Genomic DNA, 8,088 nt, shown 5'->3' with positions numbered 1-8,088 from the left:
ACATAGTACATGACAATAATGTTCAATAAGAGTAACATATATATTCAATCAACAATGGTTCCATTTATGTGCACTACATGTAGACAATGTTGAATAAGAGTGACATTTATTTTTAAATTTACAACAATTTCATTTGAACACAATTCATAAACATCACTCTCACCGTGATGGATTAGTGGAAGCCAAAAGAAACTAGGTATTACTAATAGTAAATTAGACTATTCTTATAACAACACATAGAATTTAAGTAAAAAATATTCATACTATATTCTTTGAAAATCGTACTCATTAACATTATTAGAATATGCTAGGCTATAGATTATAATATTTTTTTGAACATAAGACAAGTACGTCAAATATTTAATCAAACATAAATAATTTTAAATTTGCATGCTTGACTTTATTATAACAAGACAAATATATCGAACTTTACAAAATAGTATACATTGTACCTACAACAAAAATATAAGCAAATGCAATAAAACCCGAATAAATAAATAAATCACCTATAAATAAAATCTATATTTTTGTCATTAAAAATCCATTTATTTTATGTCACATATATTTAAATTTCAACTTAAAATAGTACCTTCTCAATGACACCTCAACAACCATTGATAATGCAAATCTATTTTGGTCATTAGGTGAAATGTATGTATACTCCAATCATACCAAATACATCACCATGTTCAAACACGATATTGGACCGACACTTGTGACAATGTTTCTTGCTTGCTAAGTATTCACATCCACACTGCTGTTTCTTCTCCCGCCCAATTATCTATCGTCCACCTCACCGTCCAAATTCCACCGCCCTTGACCCCGTGTTTTAAGGAAACCCTAATGCCGGTTCCAGCTGTAAGTACTCCTTTCAATCCAATATCTCTCCCGATCTTTTCTATTTATATCTGGCTGCCCTATTCTCCCAGATCTATCTGGGCTCTTCACTCTGCAAATTGATTCATTAGTTTTCTCCTGTATAAGTTCAGATCGTCCTTATTTTGGAAGAAGTAGAGGAAAAGAGGAGATTGTGTGGTGTGTGATGAAGACTCAGGAGGAATATATCATGGTCTGTTTTATTTCTCATTGATTTACTCTATCAAGGTTCATAATTTTGTAGAAAAGGTCGTCCTCTGATTCAATTCTTTGTTTTCAGTTTGTTTAGTATTGATTCCATGAGTGACTGTAATTTTCTGAAAGGTTTATCTTGAGTTTCTGGTTTGTAATATGAATAAATTGGCTTTTGTGAAGGATAAATTTTGGTTTTGTTAGGGCTAAGTTTTAGATTTTAATATGAATGTTTTTTTTGGTGTGTGCTTCTGAATGGCAGGTGGGAGATATGGTTAGACTTGGAAGAGGTATGAGAAGAAGATTAAAGGTTTCTCCTCCAAGTCAGTCGTAGCAGGTTGGAAGATCTAAACCTTGTGGATGCAGAATATTTTTTTAAATTTTCTTTTTTTCATATATCATATACATGATGAAAGGAGTAATCTAATTTCTGCTAGATAAATATATTGATGAGAACGGATCAAGGTTTCCATGTTGCAATGATAAAAATTTCAAAGTCATTGATGTATATTTTTAGCTCCTCTTTATATTCATCATTATTTTGTGTTTAAGAAACTATTTCAAAATAGGATTTAATTCAATGAGCCCTTGATCTAGTGGTCAAGCTGAATGTTCCTTAATGAGATATGTAGGAATACAGTCTTGCTAAGTTCAAAGACCCAACATCATAAAGATTGAGGCCATGATCTAGTGGTCAAGTTGAATGTTCCTTAATGAGGTATGTAGGAATAAAGTCTTGCTAAGTTCAAGGACCCAACATCATAAAGGTTGAGGTTAGGGGATTAATTTGGTGGAATAAAGGGAGCTTCATTCTAAAGACTGGTGCTTGGTAGCTAAAAGTTGTTTGTGGATGATAAAACAAATTTCATAAAAAATTGACTTAAAATAAATTAATAAATATCATCAACCATACAGTTGGAAATGTTCTAGATTTGATAGAATGCCTAATAAAGTAACATTTGAAAATAAATTGTACAAAGACTTTAGTTTTCAAGAATTCATGGAACAATCATAATGTCCATTCTACTTAGACTTCAAGAAAAGGGCTTGCTTGAACTATTTTGATAGCATTTGGTAGGGAATTCAAGTGCACAATAAATTTTGTTAAAAAATGGCTTGAAATAAATTAATAAATATCATCAACCATCCAGTCGGAAATGCTCTAGACATGATAGAATGCCTAAGAAAGAAATTTTTGAAAATAGATTCTACAAGGACCTTGAGTTTAAAATCAATTGTGGAGCAATAACACCTTTTTTTTTACTTAGGCTAATAAAAAAGGGCTTTCTTTAACTATTTTAAGGTGCCAACTATAATAGGATGCAAATCAGTCAATCGATAGGATTTGGTAGGGACTTTCAGTGCATGAACTACTTCGATAGGATTTGACAATATTATGTTAGAGGCTTTAAGTGCATGGCAATCCCCCTTATGTGATTATATTCATAGTATCAAATTTTTGTTTTCTTATTTTTCATGAGAAAAAAATTATGGAATCCTTGTGCCTTGGGTGATATTATTATTTTTATTTTGTTAATGTCAATAATTCACCATTTTTTGTTATATAATAGTGTATTTGTTTAATATATTAAGAAGTTTGTCCCTATATCAAAATTATACTTTCATCCATTAATTTATATTATTAAAGTTTTTTTTCTTTATTCTAAATTATATATTTTTAAATAAAAATAAATAAATATTTTTCAAATCCTTTATATTCGGTACTTTTACAAGGGGAGGTAAATTAAAATGCCAAGGCATGGATGTCTAGAGTGAAGAAGCTCTTCTATCATATCATTGCTAAGGCATGATTCTCCTCCCACTCTACTCATTACCACATCTATATGATAGATTGGTGGAGATATGGACATCCATCGAAGAATACAAATACAGTAAATTCATCAAAATTATATACAAATTTAGAAAAAATAAATTTAAGATAGAACTTCATAACAAGTGAGCTAAACAAAGTCAAAGACAATGAAAATGAACAATTGAGAAAATTATATATCATAATTGAAGCGAAAGAATCAATAGTTGGGTAAAAGTCTTGCAAAGGTTACCAAGAGATACTAAGAAATTCAAGAAATGAATTTACATTAGGAAAGTGAGACTGTCATGCTTAGAGGATTAGGTATAAAAACCCTTGATAGAGTAGGCAATGGCAAGGGTAGCATATAATGAAGTTAGTAACCAAGTTAATGAAAATTGAAGAAAATGCTAAGAAATAAGTAAACAGCCTATGTGAAATCTCAAAAGAAAAAGAGAGGCCTTAAAATGAAGGTTTGAGGTCAAAGATTTTATATACATAAAAAATTGAATAGTTTTCATTCTGTACAAATTACTCCTCCAAAAGGTTGTGAGAAACTATTTGCATTGTTGAAGGTCAATTATTTAACTAACAAAGCTGGTTCTTAGCTTTTACAAAAGAGAAGGAAAGTCGAATTTTTATTTTTAATTGAAAAACTTCAGATTTTTGTAGAGGCCTTGAATAGTGAATTAAATGATTTGAAATATCAGTGTTCGATATCTTTTTAAGGAGTCTTTCTTACTCCTTTCAATCCCTAGATGCATACAGAAGTAATAGACCTCAAAATAGGACAAGGGCATTCATTTTCTTTCCAATAATAGTGGAGTGAAGAGGAGGTGATAAGGATATCTTCCTTCTACAAGTTGATGAAGGGAGTTGTCTATTTAAGTAAATGAAGTTTCATAGCATTCCGGGCTAAGGAAGAAAGATGTTGCAACAATTTATCAAGCACTTGGATTGACACTAGATACCATATCAATAGATTTTTTCTTATATCATTCTTGTTCTCTTTTTTATGTTAAAATTTATTTTTCTATGATGGCTACATTTAAGATATGTGTTTTAAATGGTTGATGGGTTGGTAAATTAACTTATTCCTTACTAATATATTGGTGTTCCCTCATTAAGACTATTTAATTGACCTGATATAAATGCATCCAAGTTGAGAGAATTTTATCCTTTGTAATCTATTTTTGTCTACTACGAATAATTGATATGGATTTAATTAAGCACATTGACCAAGGGAGAAGACCGGGGAAACAACAGCCAACACCACCATTCAAACCATCGTGGAAACAACACCGACAACCCATCTGATCGCACATACAGGGGTCTTTTAAACACCAGAAGCGTGAATCACCTATAGGAAGAGGGCAAGAGCGCATATGTCTCATACTCGAGACCACTTGAAAAATAGGCTCGTGATAAACCGTCACACTGCGAGGACAACACCAATGCAAAGATAATTTTTTGTGTATGCTATTACTAATTGAAGTAAATTTGTAAAAAGTTATAAAATATTGTGTCTACACTACAAATAAAAAAGTAGGAGAATATAATTAAGCATGAATGAAATACTATTTTTTTTTAAATAAACTCTAATCTATTGGTCATTATATATAATTTTTCATTAAGGAACTCTTTGTCTTGTGTTCTATACATTTAATATGTTTATATTCTAGTTTAAACAAATAAACATCATTAATAGTATTTTTTATTAAGGTAAGTAGGGGAAGGGTTCTCAATCGAAATAGTTCAACACATAGAGAATCAAGAAACAATTAAGAGACTTGGAGACCAAACTAGCAAAATAACTTAAAAAATAATTTTAATAGTTACATATATAGATAGTATTATCTCAAACAACAAATTTCAGAAATGACAGCTTAAGAAACAACATCTAACATAGTTAAAAAACTAAACAAAACCATATAAAAAAGAGCACATTAGATTCTAATAAATCGTCTCAATCTTTGACCATTTTTTCTAGCATCACCTTCCATCTAGTAGTAGTTGTATTCTTCTTGTCTTCATTTTGGTCCACTCCTCTACCCTTCTACTCTTTTCTCCCTTTTTGAACCAACTACAACCACTTCTATCATAGTCTTGTGCATAGGGATATTAGTGATCCCTAAAATTAGTCCAATGACACTTTATAGGGATGTAATTTTATGCTTGTTTCTCACACATCTCTTGTATTCCTCGGAATTTTTGAAATTATCAATTCTAGTATCAAGATCTTCTAACTGAAATTATCAATTCTAGTATCAAGATCAATTCTAGTATCCCGCTACTTATATTCTTTGTATTTCATCCCTTTGTCTTTAGGTTCTTCCATGCTCTCCTCTCCATGCTTTTTGAAAATATTAAGACCTTCTATGGCTTCACAATAGGGGTTTTTATAAGGTAGGGAAAAAAAAAGACTCCTTTGGGTTTATATCAAATGGCTCCTCCATAGTCTCTTCACTCTCATCCTCATTAGAAGAGGGGTCCTCAGAATTGCCCTTTTCTCTTCCTAAGAGAAAGTTTTCCCGAAATCCAAAGCAATTGTGGAAGCATAATCCTTGAGCTCTCTATCATCCTAATGATGGTTCACAGAGTGTGATCCACTATGTCGATGCAAAAAATACAAACATAATCGAATCCAGAAAGAACAACACTTGAAGCATAATGGACTGTGGAAAACTGAGTACTTCAATTGTGGAAGCAGTCGTAAGCTTGAATAACATCATTAATAATGTTATTTAAGCTAATAATCTATAAAAATAGTTGGATTTTATGAGAAATATCTTTTTAATAAAAACACAATTTTTCAAGTTAGAACAATAGATAAATTAGACACTTGTAAGTCAATATATATCAAGAAAGATAATATTAATTCAATTAATATATATTAAAATCATTTTCAAATATGATTGAAATTCAGAAAGCTAATTTGGGGAAGTTTTATATTTTGCAACTTGAGAAACAAAAATATATCATTATAAATGCAAATATATTGTGTTCAGTAGGTGAGATGTATGTATATTACATTATACCAAATTCATCATAGCGCTCAAACATTTTTATAGTTACTTCTATGTAGATAATAATGGGTTGACACTATTATGATGTTTCCTTATGTGTAAGTATTTAGACACTTGGTGAAGATTGGTATATGAGTTATTGAATAGATTTAAAAGAAAAATATTTTCTTCCCTTTTTCTCTAACTCTGTTTTCTGGCTTGGATAACATAGCTTAAATAAAATGGGAATATTTTTAGACAAAGATAGAGTAAATTATATATTTCTATTTTTTTTCTTCTACTATTATTGTCTAAATAAAATTAGTTCAAACCTTAAATACAAAAATAAGAAAAAAATTATCTTTCCTCAATTACAATATGCTAATTTATTTTCTTTTTATTATAGGTTTGATAGAGATCCAAGGTGGCATGCAGGAGTCGATATTGTTCCAATCCATTGTTATTTCTCTCACAAATTTGAAATCAAGGATTCTATATTAGAATCCACTTTCAACAAATTCCAAAATCTGCAAAAGAAGGTGAATGGAAAATCTCATAAAAAATCCATGCAGACCATAAGACACAATATCTACTAACAAGGTTGCTTTCTTTTACACATAAAAACAAGGTACATTTCATGTGCAATGAGATTTTTTCTTACACTTCTCTAACATTATAGAGATCATGGCTAAAGAAACTTACACCTTTGATAATATGCACACAATGTATAGTTAATCAGATGCATTGATATTTCTAGGTTCTAGAGGAAAAAATTTATTCCTATAACAAAAAAATAGTCAAAACAACTACAAGAATGTTTAGTTTTTTCATGGTTTCAACTCATACTCAATATATATTATCTACTATACTTTATAGTTATTATATTATATAGCTAAGAATTAGAATAGATTAAAACACTCGCTATTTTAGAGATTGAATGAGGTGGCATTGAAGAATTAGAAGCATATTAGGTACATGAATCATTTGATTCCACCAATGACTTAGAAAAAGAGGCTAAGTATGAGATGAAACCATGTCGAAACTAGATATTCTTCTAACCATTGTGATTCATGTGTTGTTATAAGAATAAGTATCCCCAAATTTAAACTCCAGAATATCTAGGTACCTTGATAAATTCTACATTATCCCCATCTTATATGGACAGTGATTTTCTTTAGCCACAATCTCTATGATATTATGAATGTGTAGAAAAGAGAAAACTAAGTATCATCGCACAAAAGATATATCATCTTTTTATGTAGAACGAAAAATAACATTATTGGTAAATATTTCATCTAGTGAGTTGGATGAATTTGTTATGAGAATTCCATTCACCTTCTTCTAATTTTGGCATATCATTTTGGTAAATATCATTTACTATTGCTCTTATTTTTTCATTTTGTTTCATGTAAAAATATTTGAATTTATATATTTTACGATATATCTTTGTTTTATGGGCCCATTATCTTTTAAACGATTTTATTTAAATTAAATTCAAGAATTGTTTCACAAAAAATCATTTTAATAATTCTCTTAAAGATCATTAGATGAGAGGATCTATAATTATGCACTAAATCATGTTTGAGTGATGTATAGATGTGACATTGACATGATTTGTTGGTTTTTAAAGTTAAGGAATACATTTCATTTAATGATGGGTATTCATCATCAACACTAAGAATTTTAAAATCACAACTATTGATGAAATCTCATTAAAAACATTAAACATTAAACATTAAATCAACAAATGCTATAACTATTGTAACATGTTCAACTACTCAATACTTTCTTCCAAAGCTCACCATATTAGGGGAGAGGTCCTAGAAGTCGTATGATCACTTATGCTTATAATATTCCATTTTACCACATATTTATATTATATATTGCAAGTAAATAGTCTACATGTAAATAGAAAATAATCAAATATTGTTCAAGATGGACTCAATAAGAGAACATATGAAATTTATATAAAAAGGGTTTAAATACATTCATTAAGAAGTCAAATAAATAGTTTTTTGTTTCGAATAAAATATCATAACTATTCACTATAAGTGTTCCATTTATAAAATAAGATGTTCATTTAAACAAGTATTATTTTCATGTGAAAAAATGTTATTCTTATTTGTAAAACTATTGGGGTAGGAATGTATATGCATTCTTAGTGACTTGTATTTAGATTAAATTTTTTTTATTATGGGATCATGG

General features: G+C 29.5%; 1 long non-coding RNA gene across 1 annotated transcript; it reads left to right on the top strand.

Moving 5' to 3' along the window:
- The first annotated feature begins 921 nt into the window (after positions 1-921).
- LOC131058312 (uncharacterized) lies at positions 922-7,228 on the top strand. The gene is made up of 3 exons (XR_009109342.2): positions 922-1,069; positions 1,331-1,405; positions 6,290-7,228. It is a non-coding gene; the product is annotated as an uncharacterized LOC131058312 (long non-coding RNA).
- The last annotated feature ends 860 nt before the right edge of the window (positions 7,229-8,088 follow it).

Source organism: Cryptomeria japonica, chromosome 9 (genome assembly GCF_030272615.1).
Source record: "Cryptomeria japonica chromosome 9, Sugi_1.0, whole genome shotgun sequence".
NCBI classification, from domain to species: Eukaryota; Viridiplantae; Streptophyta; class Pinopsida; order Cupressales; family Cupressaceae; genus Cryptomeria; species Cryptomeria japonica.
Note: the sequence above shows the minus strand (reverse complement) of the source record. Positions and strands in the feature narration are given on the sequence as shown.